Source organism: Oncorhynchus mykiss, chromosome 8 (genome assembly GCF_057628025.1).
Source record: "Oncorhynchus mykiss isolate SJ-2025 chromosome 8, ASM5762802v1, whole genome shotgun sequence".
Taxonomy (NCBI): domain Eukaryota; kingdom Metazoa; phylum Chordata; class Actinopteri; order Salmoniformes; family Salmonidae; genus Oncorhynchus; species Oncorhynchus mykiss.
This window is the reverse complement of record NC_143029.1, coordinates 69,043,869-69,061,819: the sequence shown is the minus strand read 5'-3', so window position 1 is coordinate 69,061,819 and position 17,951 is coordinate 69,043,869. Positions and strand designations below refer to the sequence as shown.

General features: G+C 39.9%; 1 protein-coding gene across 7 annotated transcripts in view; it reads right to left on the bottom strand.

The window, feature by feature from the left end:
* LOC110530401 (histone-lysine N-methyltransferase 2C) overlaps positions 1 to 4,073 on the bottom strand; it is a 139,275-nt gene extending 135,202 nt beyond the window's left edge. For all 7 annotated transcript variants that reach the window (XM_036986029.2, XM_036986030.2, XM_090182397.1 and 4 more), the window contains exon 1: positions 3,067 to 4,073. The gene's annotated coding sequence lies outside the window, so the exon portion shown is untranslated. The remainder of the gene's footprint in view (positions 1 to 3,066) is intronic.
* Between the last annotated feature and the right edge of the window lie 13,878 nt (positions 4,074 to 17,951).

Genomic DNA, 17,951 nt, shown 5'->3' with positions numbered 1-17,951 from the left:
TGATGTGCCATCCTGGATGAGCTGCACTACCTGAGCCACTTGTGTGGGTTGTAGACTCAGTCTCATGCTACCACTAGAGTGAAAGCACCGCCAGCATTCAAAAGTGACCAAAACATCAGCCAGGAAGCATAGGAACTGAGAAGTGGTCGGTGGTCCCCACCTGCAGAACCACTCCTTTATTGGGGGTGTCTTGCTAATTGCCTATAAGTTCCACCTGTTGTCTATTCCATTTCCACAACAGCATGTGAAATGTATTGTCAATCACTGTTGCTTCCTAAGTGGACAGTTTGATTTCACAGAAGTGTGATTGACTTGGAGTTATATTGTGTTAAGTGTTCCCTTTATTTTTTTGAGCAGTTATATATATATATATATATATATATATGTTATCACCAAATAGCAGGAACAGCACCATCTAGTGGTCAGAACCTGGTAATATCAGGATGAAGGAAAAAATGTACTTAAATTACTAATTTCTCTGAACATGTGGAAAAAAACATCACCAAATCCACTGAGAATACATGATTAGAGGATGAAAAAACAATACTCTGAACTAGTTGTCTGAAATAAAGAACTTATATATACTCGTTGTTGGTATGGGATGTGGGGTTTCCGTGGGTAGTTTGACAATTTCTTTGGATTCCTCATGTCTTATGTTAGAAAAAGATATGGTCAAAATTGGATGTTAGGATTAATATATTAAATTATTAATTGAACCGAAATTGTCCATTTTAATTCATGCGTACTATAATTATCTTGTTTAACTACAGAAATGATTTCAGAACAATCAGACGGTGGGTATCACGGCTTGCTGAAATAACATGGAACGACCAGGAAATCAAGCTGCCAATGAGACACGGTCTCTTCCTGGAACTAGCCTACTTTACCGGATCCATCCCTCCACTGCACTGTATCCTGCTCTGCATCATCCGGGGGACCTCACACTAAATTTAAGATTTTAATTAACTACCTGTGCGAGATGAGCCTTTTCCAAGACTGTGAACCTATATTTGCCCTCTGTTGTTGTCCAACACGGTCTTTATTGTGTGAGAAGATCGTGCTAGGACTAGATGTAGTGTAGCCAACAGCAATTCACTACAGCAATTCAGTGAGCTTGGGGTTGTCCGAAATTGTTTAGGCTGCTGCGCAATGTGAACCCGACCGGATGGTTTTTGGTAAGCTAATTACCTACCGTCTAGCTACCATTCTTACAACGCAATCAAAGCGGCCGTTAATGTGGTCTTTGTGTTACACAATCAAGTAGGCTGATACATTCTGTGCCCCTGCCTGGTTACAGAGCAATAGGCTTGACAGCCAGCTTGAACATGTAAACATTGAGAACACATCAATGACATATATGAATTCTGGAAAGACGAATGTTCACTATAGCCTTGCCTGGGGACCAGATGGGTGAAATTCTAAATCCACCAATGTCTGGGACAATAGTGTTTGATTCTGGAAACATTCCTCTAAGGTTCTCTACATGCCAGAATGTTGAATAAAAGTACACATTTCTATCACCTGAAGCATCCACACAACCATGTAACCACTTGCACAAGCTTGGCCAGTATGCTTGTGTCGCATGCATGTATTTACATCGTGTGCGCATGCTGCATGACAGATCTGAATGCACTACTTCAGATCAAAACTTCAACCCGAAAAAGGACCGACCACACAGACAACCGGCAGTGTAAGTTCATGTAATTTTATTCAACATTCTGACTTGTAGAGTCCCTAAGAAGAGAGGACCATCTTCAGACACAAACAATAATGTCCCAGAGGTTGGTGGATTTATAAATCCACCCATCTGGTCCCCATGCAAACTATAGCCCTACTTAGCCAACAACCACAATTACGAAAGGCACAAGTGAATGGCCAAAAGGTGGATGGTGAAGTGGATCCATGACAGGCTAAAAAGTGGAATCAAAAGTGTGGTGACCAATTGTAGTAAACATATGTAATTGAAAGTTAATCAATGTTTCATTCATTTGTAACACAAATACTATATTAGTATTAAAGTACTTTTGTTTCATAAGGCAGCGGGCAGAATTGGGACCCCAAGACAAGTGGGCTACCTTTGTTACACTAGAGCACAAAGCAACTGCATGCTCAAGTCAGCCAAATCTAGCTAGCAATACTAGCTAGGTGCTTTGTAGTCTTTGTTTGGCTATTACATGACATTGCAAATGAGGAGAAGGATGTGCATACTAGTAAGACTGGTGATATCCCAATTGGTGGGATACAATGTGACACACGGGGACATCAACTGATAAATGCATAAATATATGACAAATGGGATGCCACTAGCCAGCTAGCTAAACGACTAGCGTAGCTAAATAGCTAACTAAACGCACATTTCAATGACCCAGTTAACGTTGGTAAACATCAACATATTGCTTAGTTGACATATAGGCTGGCTGGCTTGGGTTTTTATAATATGCTCAACTTCAAAGTCAAGTCACTCACGATTCCACAGCTGCCTACTAAGTTAGCTAGCTAACTACAGTACCAAGCTAGCATGTGCATCAAAGGTTTTGGCTAGCAAATCAACTAGCCTGCTAGTTAGCTACTCAAAGTTAGCTAGTTAGGTTGCTAAATTTCGATAACTAACGTTAGCATTTTCTTTGGTATGAGACCACTAATAAAATAAATGCATACCGAGATCATAACTGTTGCTAGCCAACGTTATCTAGCTGGACAACTATAGCTAGCTAACGTTAACTTAGCTAGTAGTTCACAGGTACGAGGTTAGCCAACGTTACCTAGTTAGATAACTACATAACATTACACTATGTTCAGAAGCAACAGCATAGGTGGTCCAAAGGACACGTTGGCCTTGTATTTTAGCCACAGCTGAAGTATTCACGTGTCTAATAATTAATTTTCAAGCAGAAAATACTGATAGTTTGGCTGATTCGCTGCTGTAATGTCGAACGTTGTGTTGGACGTTCGGACCAAACAAGGCGGCGACAAAAACCTTCGAGCACAGACCGCTGCAAAGCCGGAAAATAACGTTGCTAGCTACCGAGTACATGATGAAATACCAAGGTAGATATGACAACTTACCTTTCAACCCTATGAATAGTAGGTTATTTTCTTCATGTCCAAAATTGTAAGCGATATTGCTATAGTTATATCACTTTGTAGTTAGTGTATTTGAGGCTGAATGAATGATATAGCCAGCTAACTAGCTGTCTTCTGTCCAACGATAAGTATAAGTAGCAAGCTAGGTGGCCACACTAGTTACTAAGGCAATACCACCGCAGTTCTCAAATATTGAACGTTAACGTCGCCCATTTGAAGGATGTTAAAATGTAAATCCAGTAGAAATCAGCTTCATTGCACACGCATGACGGATCACTTTTCCTTCTCCAAATGACAGCTGTCGTCGCACAAATAAAATGTTTAGCTAGCTAGCACAGTTAATGTTTAATACAGGGAAAATGTGTAATATCCGTAATCCAAGGCAGACAAACTCCAAACAGTCTTTAGGATAAAACGAAACAATCTTCACAAGTAAGCCAATGCTTACGACAAAAATAAACGATGAAATGGCTAGTTTGCTGCTGGCTCCGAGCGTTCGCTTCGCTTGCCAACTGGTTCTTTTTTTCTTCAGCCGCCACAGAGTAGAGCGAGCTGACAAGCCGGAAAGACTAACCTAAGAGTTTAGCAAAACATAAAAACATTTTTTTTTCTACACTATAATAAAAATACGGACGGTGGCTAAATGACTACTTCTATCTTTAATGTAAAAAAAATATATAAGTTATATCGTGGTGACTCTCTTTACAGTGGCCACGTTTAAAGCGACACCGAATAACCTCCTAGTGGACTCCGAAAAATATAGGTCCAACATATTGCTACATATATCGAAGAGATACACTTGGAGAGGTAATGGTTACCAATATGATTTTAACATTTTCAGTTGTATTATGAATCTTAAACCGCCCTCAATTAAATGCAACATCCATATAAAAAACTATACTCCCTGACCCCGCGGAGGAATATGGCATTTTTAATAAACACGGAAAGTGTATCGGACACTTCTAAAAGGTGGCACTCTGGTGAATCTCGATGGAACGGACTGCAGTGGGCATTGTTTTTATACCAAAGTACCACAGAGTTTCTAAACCGTCTTTGATAGTTCTAGTAGCCTATACCACAGAGTATGCATTCAATTGACAAGATACTCTAGTCAAGTGTCTGCTCTAACAATGAAAATACTTTTTTCCCTTCTTTTTCTTTTAAATAGAAGGCAGTTGGGAGGAGGCAAAATCAGGTGGGACCATTCTAGCCAATGAGGGCAGATACCAATGACTCCCGAGTGGCGCAGCGGTCTAAGGCACTGCATCTCTAGAGGCATCACTACAGACACCCTCGTTCAAATCCGGCCATGATTGGGAGTCCCATAGGTCGGCAGGCTAGCCTAGTGGTTAGAGCGTTGGACTAGTAACCGGAAGGTTGCAAGTTCAAACCCCCGAGCTGACAAGGTACAACTGTCGTTCTGCCCCTGAACAGGCAGTTAACCCACTGTTCCTAGGCCGTCATTGAAAATAAGAATTTGTTCTTAACTGACTTGCCTAGTTAAATAAAGATAAAATAAAAAGGTCGGCACACAATTGGCCAAGCATCGGTGTAGGCCGTCATTGTAAATAAGAATTTGTTCTTAACTGGCTTGCATACTTAAATAAGATTAAATGTAAAAATTATAAATATATATATATAAACCCTGGATTGCAGATGCTATCCATTGGCCTTCGAAGCCACAGATCGGCTATATTGGCACTCCTCAGAAAAGCAGTCCTCAATAGGAATTAATGGAATTCTACGGTATTTCAATTAAATGGTTCAATGACAAAATTACTTGTATTTAAGCATGTTGTTGTAGTGAGGACATTAGTACTCAATAAAAATATATACTTTAAGGAAGTGTTGTATTTTTTTTTTTATGTTATGTTTAGCTCACATAATATAATTTAAAAGTAAGCATTGAGTAGTAAGCATTGTCTGTAATATATTAAACTTGTCAAAAACGGATGTAGACATTAATAAATGCATTTCTATAGCTTCCAAAATCCTTTTTTTACCAAGATGGCTGCGGGGTTGCTTCAATACTGCCCCTCTGTCAATCATCCAGGGTTTATACAAAATCCGATCTTCACTGCCAAAATGACAAACACTATTGTGGTTTGACTGAGGGAAAGTAATTCACTTCCTTCAGACTGGAATTTGGCATTACCTGATTTGACATACAGTACCAGTCAAAAATTTGGACAAACCTACTCATTCAAGGGTTTTTCTTTATTTTTACTATTTTCTACATTGTAGAATGGTAGTGAAGACATCAAAACTATGAAATAACACATATGGAATCATGTAGTAACCAAAAACGTGTTCAACAAATCAAAATATATTTTATATTTGAGATTATTCAAAGTAGCCACCCTTTGCCTTGATGACAGCTTTGCACACTCTTGGAATTCTCTCAACCAGCTTCATGAGGTAGTCACCTGGAATGCATTTCAATTAACAGGTGTGTCTTCTTAAAAGTTAATTGTGGAATTTCTTTCCTTATTAATGCGGTTGAGCCAATCAGTGATGTTGTGACAAGGTAGAGGTGGTATACAGGATATAGCCCTATTTAGTAAAAGACCAAGTCCATATTATGGCAAGATCAGCTCAAATAAGCAAAGAGAAATGACAGTCCATCATTACTTCTGGAAAATTTCAAGAACTTTGAAAGTTTCTTCAAATGCACTCGCAAAAAACATCAAGTGCTAGGATGAAACTGGCTCTCATGAGGACCGCCACAGGAAAGGAAGACCCAGAGTTACCTCTGCGGCAGAGGATAAGTTCATTGGAGTTACCAGCCTCAGAAATTGCAGCCCAAATAAATGCTTCACAGAGTTCAAGTAACAGACACATTTCAACATCAACTGTTCAGAGGAGACTGTGTGAATCAGGCCTTCCTGGTCGAATTGCTGCAAAGGAACCACTACGATAGGACACCAATAAGAATACATTTTTGGTTCCAACCGCCGTGTCTTTGTGAGACGCAGAGTAGGTGAACGGATGATCTCCGCATATGTGGTTGCCACCGTGAAGCATGGAGGAGGAGGCATGATGGTGTGGGGGTGCTTTGCTGGTGACACTGTCTGTGATTTATATATCATTCAAAGCACACTTAACCAGCATGGCCACCACAGCATTCTGCAGCGATACGCCATCCAAAAAGGTTTGCGCTTAGTAGGACTATAATTTGAATTTCAAGAGGACAATGACACACCTCCAGGCTGTGTAAGTGCTATTTGACCAAGAAGGAGAGTGATGCAGTGCTGCATCAGAAGACCAGGCCTCCACAATCACTCGGCCTCAACCCAATTGAGATGGTTTGAGATGAGTTGGACCGTAGAGTGAAGGAAAAGCAGCCAACAAGTGCTCAGCATATGTGGGAACTACTTCAAGACTGTTGGAAAAGCATTCCAGGTGAAGCTGGTTGAGAGAATGCCAAGAGTGTGCAATGCTGTCATCAAGGCAAAGGGTGATTACTTTAAGAAAGCTCAATATAATATATATTTAGATTTGTTTAACACTTCTTTGGTTACTACATGATTCCAAATGTGTTATTTCACGGTTGTGTTGTCTTCACTTTTATTCTACAATGTAGAAATAAAGAAAGACCCTTGAATGAATAGGTGTGTCCATACTTTTGCCTTAGTGTCTAGACATCAAATCAAAGTTTATTTGTCACGTGCTCCGAATACAACAGGTGTAAACCTTACAGTGAAATGCTTACTTACAGGCTCTAACCAATGGTGCGGGGGAAAAAAGGTGTGTGTGTGTGTGTGTGTGTGTGTGTGTGTGTGTGTGTGTAGGTGGGTAAGTAAGTAAAGAAATAAAACAACAGTAAAAAGACATTTGAAAAAAGAGTAGCAAGGCTATATACAGACACCGGTTAGTCAGGCTTATTTAGGTAGTATGTACATGTAGGTATCGTTAAAGTGACTATGCATATATGATGAACAGAGAGTAGCAGAAGCGTAAAAAGAGGGGTTGGCGGGTGGTGGAACACAATGCAGATTGCCCGGTTAGCCAATGTGCGGGAGCACTGGTTGGTCGGGCCAATTTAGGTAGTATGTACATGAATGTATATTTAAATTGACTATGCATGTAAGATAAACAGAGAGCAGCAGCAGCGTAAAAGAGGGGTTGGGGGGGAAGCACACAATGCAAATAGTCCGGGTAACCATTTGGTTACCTGTTCAGGAGTCTTATGGCTTAGGGGTAAAAACTGTTGAGAAGCCTTTTTGTCCTTGACTTGGCACTCTGGTACCGGTTGCCATGTGGTAGTAGAGAGAACAGTCTATGACTGGGGTGGCTGGGGTATTTGACAATTTTTATGGCCTTCCTCTGACACCGCCTGGTGTCGAGGTCCTGGATGGCAGGCAGATTAGCCCCAGTGATGTACTGGGCCGTACGCACTACCCTCTGAAGTGCCTTGCGGTCGGAGGCCGAGCAATTGCCGTACCAGGCATTGATGTAACCATGCTCTCGATGTTGCAGCTGTAGAACCTTTTGAGGATCTCAGGACCAATGCCAAATCTTTTTAGTTTCCTGAGTGGGAATAGGTTTTGTCGTGCCCTCTTCACGACTCTCTTGGTGTGTTTGGACCATACATACATACATACACACATACATACATACATACTTACAGTGGGGCAAAAAAAGGATTTAGTCAGCCACCAATTGTGCACATTCTCCCACTTAAAAAGATGAGGCCTGTAATTTTCATCATATGTACACTTCAACTATGACAGACAAAATGAGGAAAAAAATCCAGAAAATCACATTGTAGGATTATTTATGAATTTATTTGCAATTTATGGTGGAAAATAAGTATTTGGTCACCTACAAACAAGAAAGATTTCTGGCTCTCACAGACCTGTAACTTCTTCTTTAAGAGGCTCCTCTGTCCTCCACTCGTTACCTGTATTAATGGCACCTGTTTGAACTTGTTATCAGTATAAAAGACACCTGTCCACAACCTCAAACAGTCACACTCCAAACGCCACTATGGCCAGACAAAAGAGCTGTCAAAGGACACCAGAAACAAAATTGTAGACCTGCACCAGGCTGGGAAGACTGAATCTGCAATTGGTAAGCAGCTTGGTTTGAAGAAATCAACTGTGGGAGCAGTTATTAGGAAATGGGCAGACATACAAGACCACTGATAATCTCCCTCGATCTGGGGCTCCACGCAAGATCTCACCCCTTGTGGTCAAAATGATCACAAGAAGGATGAGCAAAAATCCCAGAACCACACGGGGGGACCTAGTGAATGACCTGCAGAGAGCTGGGACCAAAGTAACAAAGCCTACCATCAGTAACACACTACGCCACCAGGGACTCAAATCCTGCAGTGCCAGACGTGTTCCCCTGCTTAAGCCAGTACATGTCCAGGCCCGTCTGAAGTTTGCTAGAGAGCAGTTGGATGATCCAGAAGAAGATTGGGAGAATGTCATATGGTCAGATGAAACCAAAATATAACTTTTTGGTAAAAACTCAACTCGCCGTGTTTGGAGGACAAAGAATGCTGAGTTGCATCCAAAGAACACCATACCTACTGTGAAGCATGGGGGTAAAATTCCCTGTCTTCGGTCAGTTAGGATCACAACTTTTTTTAAAGATAATTATTCATTTCAGCTTTTATTTCTTTCATCACATTCCCAGTGGGTCAGACGTTCACATACACTCAATTAGTATTTGGTAGCATTGTCTTTAAATTGTTTGACTTGGGTGAAACATTTAGGGTAGCCTTCCAAAAGCTTCCCACAATGAGTTGGTTGAATTTTGGCCCATTCCTCCTGACGGAGCTGGTGTAACTGAGTCAGGTTTGTAGGCCTCCTTACTCACGCACGCTTTTTCAGTTCTCCCTATACATTTTCTATGGGATTGAGGTCAGGGCTTTGTGATGGCCACTCCAATACCTTGACTTTGTTGTCTTTAAGCCATTTTGACACAACTTTGGAAGTATGCTTGGGGTCATTGTCCATTTGGAAGACCCATTTGCGACCAAACTTTAACTTCTTGACTGATGTCTTAAGATGTCGCTTCAATATATCCACATAATTTTCCTTCCTCCTGATGTCATCTATTTTGTGAATGGCACCAGCACTCCTGCAGCAAAGCACCCCAACAACAGAATGCTGCCACCCCCGTGCTTCACGGTTGGGATGGTGTTCTTCGTCTTGCAAGCATCCCCCTTTTTCCTCCAAACATAATGAAGGTCATTATGGCAAAACAGTTATATTTTTGTTGCATCAGACCAGAGGACATTTCTCCAAAAAGTATAATCTTTGTCCCCAATGTGCAGTTGCAAGCCGTAGTCTGGCTTTTTCATGGCGGTTCTGGAGCAGTGGCTTCTTCCTTGCTGAGTGGCCTTTCATGTTATGTCGATAATGACTCGTTTTACTGTGGATATAGATACTTTTGTACCTGTTTCCTCCAGCATCTTCACAAGGTCTTTTGCTGCTGTTCTGGGATTGATTTGCACTTTTTGCACCAAAGTACGTTCAGCTCTAGGAGACAGAACGTGTCTCCTTCCTGAGTAGTATGACGGCTGCGTGGTCCCATGGTGTTTATACTTGCGTACTATTGTTTTTACAGATGAACGTGGTACCTTCATGCGTTTAAAAATTGCTCCCAAGGATGAACCAGACTTGTGGAGGTCTACAATTTATTTTCTGAAGTATTGGCTGATTTCTTTAGATTTTCCCATGTCAAGCAAAGAGGCACTGAGTTTGAAGGTAGGCCTTGAAATACATCCATAGGTACACCTCCAATTTACTCAAATGATGTCAATTAGCCTATCAGAAGCTTCTAAAGCCATGACATACTTTTCTGGACTTTTCCAATCTGTTTAAAGGCACAGTCAACTTAGTGTATGTAAACTTCTGACCCACTGGAATTGTGATACAGTGAATTATATGTGAAATGATCTGTCTGTAAACAATTGTTGGAAAAATTACTTGTCATGCACAAAGTAGATGTCTTAACCAACTTGCCAAAACTTTAGTTTGTTAACAAGAAATTTGTGGAGTGGTTGAAAAACAAGCTTAAATGACGCAAATCAAATCAAAATTATTTGTCACATACACATGGTTAGCAGATGTTAAAATGCGAGTGTAGCGAAATGCTTGTGCTTCTAGTTCCGACAATGAATTAATAACCAATGAGTAATCTAACTAACAATTCCAAAACTACTACCTTATACACACGTGTAAAGGGATAAAGAATATGTACATAAAGATATATGAATGAGTGATGGTACAGAGCGGCATAGGCAAGATGCAATAGATGGTATCGAGTACAGTATATACAGTGCCTTGCGAAAGTATTCGGCCCCCTTGAACTTTGCGACCTTTTGCCACATTTCAGGCTTCAAACATAAAGATATAAAACTGTATTATTTTGTGAAGAATCAACAACAAGTGGGACACAATCATGAAGTGGAACGACATTTATTGGATATTTCAAACTTTTTTAACAAATCAAAAACTGAAAAATTGGGCGTGCAAAATTATTCAGCCCCTTTACTTTCAGTGCAGCAAACTCTCTCCAGAAGTTCAGTGAGGATCTCTGAATGATCCAATGTTGACCTAAATGACTAATGATGATAACTACAATCCACCTGTGTGTAATCAAGTCTCCATATAAATGCACCTGCACTGTGATAGTCTCAGAGGTCCGTTAAAAGCGCAGAGAGCATCATGAAGAACAAGGAACACACCAGGCAGGTCCGAGATACTGTTGTGAAGAAGTTTAAAGCCGGATTTGGATACAAAAAGATTTCCCAAGCTTTAAACATCCCAAGGAGCACTGTGCAAGCGATAATATTGAAATGGAAGGAGTATCAGACCACTGCAAATCTACCAAGACCTGGCCGTCCCTCTAAACTTTCAGCTCAAACAAGGAGAAGACTGATCAGAGATGCAGCCAAGAGGCCCATGATCACTCTGGATAAACTGCAGAGATCTACAGCTGAGGTGGGAGACTCTGTCCATAGGACAACAATCAGTTGTATATTGCACAAATCTGGCCTTTATGGAAGAGTGGCAAGAAGAAAGCCATTTCTTAAAGATATCCATAAAAAGTGTTGTTTAAAGTTTGCCACAAGCCACCTGGGAGACACACCAAACATGTGGAAGAAGGTGCTCTGGTCAGATGAAACCAAAATTGAACTTTTTGGCAACAATGCAAAACGTTATGTTTGGCGTAAAAGCAACACAGCTGAACACACCATCCCCACTGTCAAACATGGTGGTGGCAGCATCATGGTTTGGGCCTGCTTTTCTTCAGCAGGGACAGGGAAGATGGTTAAAATTGATGGGAAGATGAATGGAGCCAAATACAGGACCATTCTGGAAGAAAACCTGATGGAGTCTGCAAAAGACCTGAGACTGGGACGGAGATTTGTCTTCCAACAAGACAATGATCCAAAACATAAAGCAAAATCTACAATGGAATGGTTCAAAAATAAACATGTCCAGGTGTTAGAATGGCCAAGTCAAAGTCCAGACCTGAATCCAATCGAGAATCTGTGGAAAGAACTGAAAACTGCTGTTCACAAATGCTCTCCATCCAACCTCACTGAGCTCGAGCTGTTTTGCAAGGAGGAATGGGAAAGAATTTCAGTCTCTCGATGTGCAAAACTGATAGAAACATACCCCAAGCGACTTACAGCTGTAATCGCAGCAAAAGGTGGCGCTACAAAGTATTAACTTAAGGGGGCTGAATAATTTTGCACGCCCAATTTTTCAGTTTTTGATTTGTTAAAAAAGTTTGAAATATCCAATAAATGTCGTTCCACTTCATGATTGTGTCCCACTTGTTGTTGATTCTTCACAAAAAAAATACAGTTTTATATCTTTATGTTTGAAGCCTGAAATGTGGCAAAAGGTCGCAAAGTTCAAGGGGGCCGAATACTTTCGCAAGGCACTGGACATGTATCTGTAAGGTCCTTCAGTCGAGCTGTACATTTCAAGCACAGATTCAACCACAAAGTCCAGTGAGGTCTTCCAATGGTTCACAAAGAATGGCACATATTGGTACAGTTGAAGTTGGAAGTTTACATACACTTAGGTTGGAGTCATTAAAACTAGTTTTTCAACCACTCCACGAATTTCTTGTTAACAAATTATAGTTTTGGCAAGTCGGTTAGGGCATCTACTTTTTGCATGACACAAGTAATTTCTCCAACATTTGTTTACAGACAGATTGTTTCAATTCACTTCATAATTCACTCTATCACAATTCCAGTGGGTCAGAAGTTAACATACACTAAGTTGACTGTGCCTTTAAAAAGCTTGGAAAATACCAGAAAATTATGTCATGGCTTTAGAAGCTTCTGATATGCTAATTGACATCATTGTAGTCAATTGGAGGTGTACCTGTGGATGTATTTCAAGGCCTACCTTCAACTCAGTGCCACTTCACTTGACATCATGGGAAAATCAAAAGAAATCTACCAATTGGAGACCTCCACAAGTCTAGTTCATCCTTGGGAGCAATTTCCAAACGCCTGAAGGTACCGTGTTCATCTGTACAAACAATGGTACGCAAGAATAAACACCATGGGACCACGCAGCCATCATACCGTTCAGGAAGGAGACTCATTCTGTCTCCTAGAGATGAACGTACTTTGGTGCGACAAGTGCAAATCAATCCCAGAACAACACCAACAGATTGTGAAGATGCTGGAGGAAACAGATACAAAAGCATCTATATCCACAGTAAAACGAGTCATGTATCAACATAACCTGAATGGCCGCTCAGCAAGGAAGAAGCCACTGCTCCAGAACCGTCACGAAAAAGACAGACTACGGTTTGCAACTGCACATGGAGACAAAGATCGTACTTTTTGAAGAAATGTTCTCTGGACTGATGAAACAAAAATAGAACTGTAGGCCATAATGACCATTGTTATGTTTGGAGGAAAAAGGGGGAGGCTTGCAAGCCGAAGAACACCATCCCAACCGTGAAGCACGAGGGTGGCAGCATCATGTTGTGAGAGTGCTTTGCTGCAGGGGGGACTGGTGCACTTCACAAAATAGATGGCATCATGAGGTAGGAAAATTATGTGGATTTATTGAAGCAACATGTCAAGACATCAGTCAGGAAGTTAAAGCTTGGTCGCAAATGGGTCTTCCAAATGGACAATGGCCCCAAGCATACTTCCAAAGTTGTGGCAAAATGGCTTAAGGACAAAAAAGTAAAGGTATTGGATATCCCTTTGACATGGTGCAGTTATTAATTTCACATTGGATGATCAATACACCCAGTCACTACAAAGATACAGGTGCCGTTCCTAACTCAGATTTCACCATGAGGCCAATGGTGATTTTAAATCAGTTACAGAGATTAATGGCTGTGATAGGAGATAACTGAGGATGGATCAACAACATTGAAGTTACTCCACAATATTAACCTAAATGGCAGAGTGAAAAGAAGGAAGCCTGTATTTAATAAAAAAACATTAATCTTGTTTTCAATAAGGCTCTAAAGTAATATTGCAAGAAATGTGGCAAAGAAATATATTTTTTGTCCTGAATACAAAGCGTTATGTTTGGGGCAAATCCAACACAACCCATCACTGAGTACCACTCTTCCTAGTTGACTTAAATCAGCTTGAAAATCTATGGCAGACTTCAAAATGGCTGTCTAGCAATGATCAACAACCAACTTGACAGAACTAGATTTTTTTTAAAGAATAATGGGAAAATATTATACAATCCAGGTGTGCAAAGCTCTAGAGACTCAGCCAGAAAGAATCAGCTGTAATTGCTGCCAAAGGTGATTCTAACATGTATTGACTCAGGGGGTTGAATACTTATCTAATCAAGATAGTGTTTTATTTTCCCTTAAATAAAAAAATATATATTCTCACTTTGACATTGCAGAGTATTTTGTGTAGATCGTTGACAAGAAATGATAATTAAATCCATTTTAATCCCACTTTGTAACACAACAAAATGTGGAAAAAGTTATGGGGTGTGAATACTTTCTGAAGGCACTGTACCCCTCCCCATCTTCACAACAACTTTGTCAATATGACTAGACCATGATAACTGACCATCCAATGTTATACCTAGGAGTTTAGCTTCCTCAACTTGCTCAATGGTCACACCCTTTATGTACAACTCCAGTTGAGGTTTAGGTCTTAGAGAATGTTTTGAACCAACTGCAATGCTTTTAGTTTTAGATGTATTTTAGACCAGTTTATTATGAGTCACCCATTCTGATAGTGACTTTGGGTGCTGTCATGTAGAGTGTGAAATCTGTCATGTAGAGTGTGAAATCATCCGCATACATCGTCATTCTAGCTTCCTGTAAGACCAGGAAGCTAGAATGTAGAGTGTGAAATCACCCATGAACTTCAATGAACGATGGAGATGAACTGGATTTTCTGCACATGATATCATTTAAAGTATTTTTCTATTGTGTTTATGTCATTTATCTTTGTTTGGTAATATAATTTCGATTTAATTTTGTTAAGTGTAGTCACAAAATTTCTCAATTTACAGTATGTCAAGTAAATTAAAGCTATTCTGATTTGCATTTTGTGTGTGAGAACCCATTTACCTTTAAATGCTTTCTTATGTTCACAAGTATGGCCTCAACAGTTTTGGGACCATACTGTTTGAACAATTATTAGGGGTGTAGTGATGAGTGATTACCTGAAATGTGGGTTATTTTTCCGTTTTTAAACAACTAATTGACCAATGTTGGTTAAATTATTTGAATTCCATTTGCCCTTGCTAAAAAAATTGCAGTCAGAGTGCTGTATAACTGCAAATACTGCAAATACTGCATCCAAAATAACAGTTTTTTTACTGCAGTAATTTTGCAGTGTAACTGTAGTTCAACTGCAGTTAATCTGCAATACACTGCAGTTATTCTGCAATTACTGCGTCCAAAACACCAGACTCGACAGCAGTTACTGCACTTTTTCTGCAGTTTCAAAACGGCAATCTTTTTTTGTAAGGGTGTTTCGTTTTTTTCTGTGAGCTCAATGCGCACATTTCACAGTTTCTCGAGAGATATATCAGATCCAGTCTGAACTGTGCGATGTAGTATGGAGTTGTAGTTTCCAAAATACCAATATTCTACATAGTTAACGCATGTAACGTGGTAATTACAATTACTACAATAACCATAATCTAGTGCGCATCTATTGTCCGGTATATTTTTTATTTTATGCTGCTGTGGAAGAGTGTGGGATCGTAAAATGATATAGAGAGCAGCTGTTGCTTCTGGAGGTATCTCCCTGAAAACTCAGCATCTGAGTGATTGATAGTTGGTATTCAGCAGTCAGAAAATTATGCCTTATTAACGTTGTAGAACTACAAAACAGTGATTTTGTCAGACAGGTTAGGCAGCAGCTCTATAGAGATGAGATGATGACTTGGAATTAAATAATAAAGTAATCAAAAAAATAATAATTAAAACACAACAACTGAAATATTTTATTAAAGTAATGTGAATAAATTATGGTTAATAAGTGGTAAGCAGTAATGGGCAGTCACTACCATAATGAGACTTGTATTCATTGTTTTATTCTGTGTCGTTACAGCATTCAAACCACATAATGCATGGTGTAGTTCATGTTTTAATAATCTAACCAAAACTGAACCGACCTTAAAAAGCACTAATTGCTCAGCACTATTCAGGTGTGGTCCAAAATGCTCACAAGGTATATTTATGCAGTGTTTACATCCTAGTTAGAACATTTTTCGAATTGCTAACTGTTTGAAGGCAACACGTGTATAACTACAACCAGTTAGCAAGTCAAAAAACCTTAGTTTCCTAGTTCCGACTAACGTGTGAACACGGCATTACTTTATCATCAATGTTTGTTTATTGAAGTTTGATAACATCCAAATGATATTTCATAAAATTGTACCATTCTGTGGTTTGCAGATTATTTAATGTATCTGGAGATCATCAGATGGGGTAGCTATTTAAAATATCACCTAGTCAGACCATTATTACTGTTCCAGCTGGCTGATAGGCGTTATTAGGTAGCTAATGATAAGTGTAGAACAGAGGATTTTCAAACCAAGCTTTACTTGGTGATACTTCCTCTATTCCTGACATGGAAGACAACACGTCTTCTAATCTTCCATGTCTAGTTGCAGGGGGTTCCAATTTAGAAAAGGGTCCGTTCATGTCTATTTCAAATCTTCACTCATTAATCGAGACAGGAAATAGACACGATGGCGGCGTACCCATTGTTGGATTACTTCATGGAGCAAAACATTTATTTAATTTAATAACGGACCATTTTCTCAATTTAAAATAACCCCCTGTAGCTAGATATTGAAGTTTAGAAGACTTGTTGTCTTCCATGTCTGGAATTAAGGAAGCATTGCCAAGTAAAGGTTGGTCGAAAGTTCTCTGCGCTACGCTTAAAGGGACATTTCACCGCTGCTCTGTTTCACTATATTTGTCCATTCATATGTTATTAACATATCATATGTGTCATACAATTATTTCCTCACTACAAGCAAATACAAGTGTTTCTGCATCTCACCGGTAGAAACAGGCCATTTACATTTCCTGGTTGTAAGCAAACCACAACATCCAGAATTCATAGCAATTTCAGGATGTAGTACCGCCCCGTTGGAGGTGGATCCAGTTGATATGGAGAAATATCGAAATGTCTGTGTTTATAGCCAGCATTTCTGGGATTTTGAAACTGATGGTGTTGTCGAACGTTGAAAATGTATTCTGTTCCATTGATTTTCCCCTTCACTTCAAAGAGGAAGGCATCCGCCAACATCAGCGCAGCAGAAAATACATAGCTAAAGTTACCTAGCTAAAGTGCTAGCTAGTTATTTGTGACTCATTTCAGGAAACTATGCATATGTCCAGCGTCACTACTTCACAGGAGCCCGATTTGAATGTAAACTTGGTTTTAAATAAAAATGTGTTTTTTTGGCAGAAATGCCTTCTGGAACATGTGAACTTTCATATGACTTAATAACATACTTGCATGCCATCTGTAAATACAAATACAATTGTTAAATTACGAGCCTAGTTGGTTTAGCCATGGAAAAAGGGAGCAACCTTCCAGCTAGCCTTCCCGCTAGCCATGACTGGCTGAGATAATGAGTGGGCTGGACATGCCGAGAGATGAGTTCGGATTGGTCTGCCATGTAGCACGTTTCTGTCTATAATATGAGCTGGTCAGTATGTGTAGGTAATGCTTTCTAACACAGCTTTAAAAAAAAAAAGATATCACGTAGTAGAACTGCATAAGTGTTGCTCTCCACTTTCTGGAGGACCAAGTTCTGAAATCAGTGGAGAATGATAGCTCAGGAGATGGAGAGAATTCTGGCTTTTGATTGCAAATATGCAGATGGAGTCGAAAAGAGAACACATGCTGTTGTATAAAACACATCCGGATTACATCTTCAAACTAAGGGCAACCATGGCACCCGTGACAGAGAGGGAGAAGCGTCCATCCATGTGTACGGGTAAGAGAGTCTAGCTAGCTCCATTTTCAGAAATCACGTTTCTAATTTTGTCAGAAAGTTGTTTAAATTTCAAGTTAATGTGTACTGTTACTTAGCAAGCTAATGTTACCTGGCTAGCTAGCTAATGTTATGTGTATGATCTGTGTAATATTATTCGTATTTCAGAGCCATTTGCATTGCATTGCCTAATGTTAGCTATCTAACATTGAACCTGGTTGGTTAGCTACCTGCAGATTCATGCAGGGTAGTAACCTTATGAGTTGGGATAATGGTTCATCGTTGAGCTAGCTAGCTACATGTCTAAACAAAAGACTCCACTATGCAAGTAACTTTTTCAATAGAATGTTTCTGACGTCACTGCGACATAGACGTAGCTGGTAAATTCGCTATCTACTCTCGTCTGAGTGTGCCAGA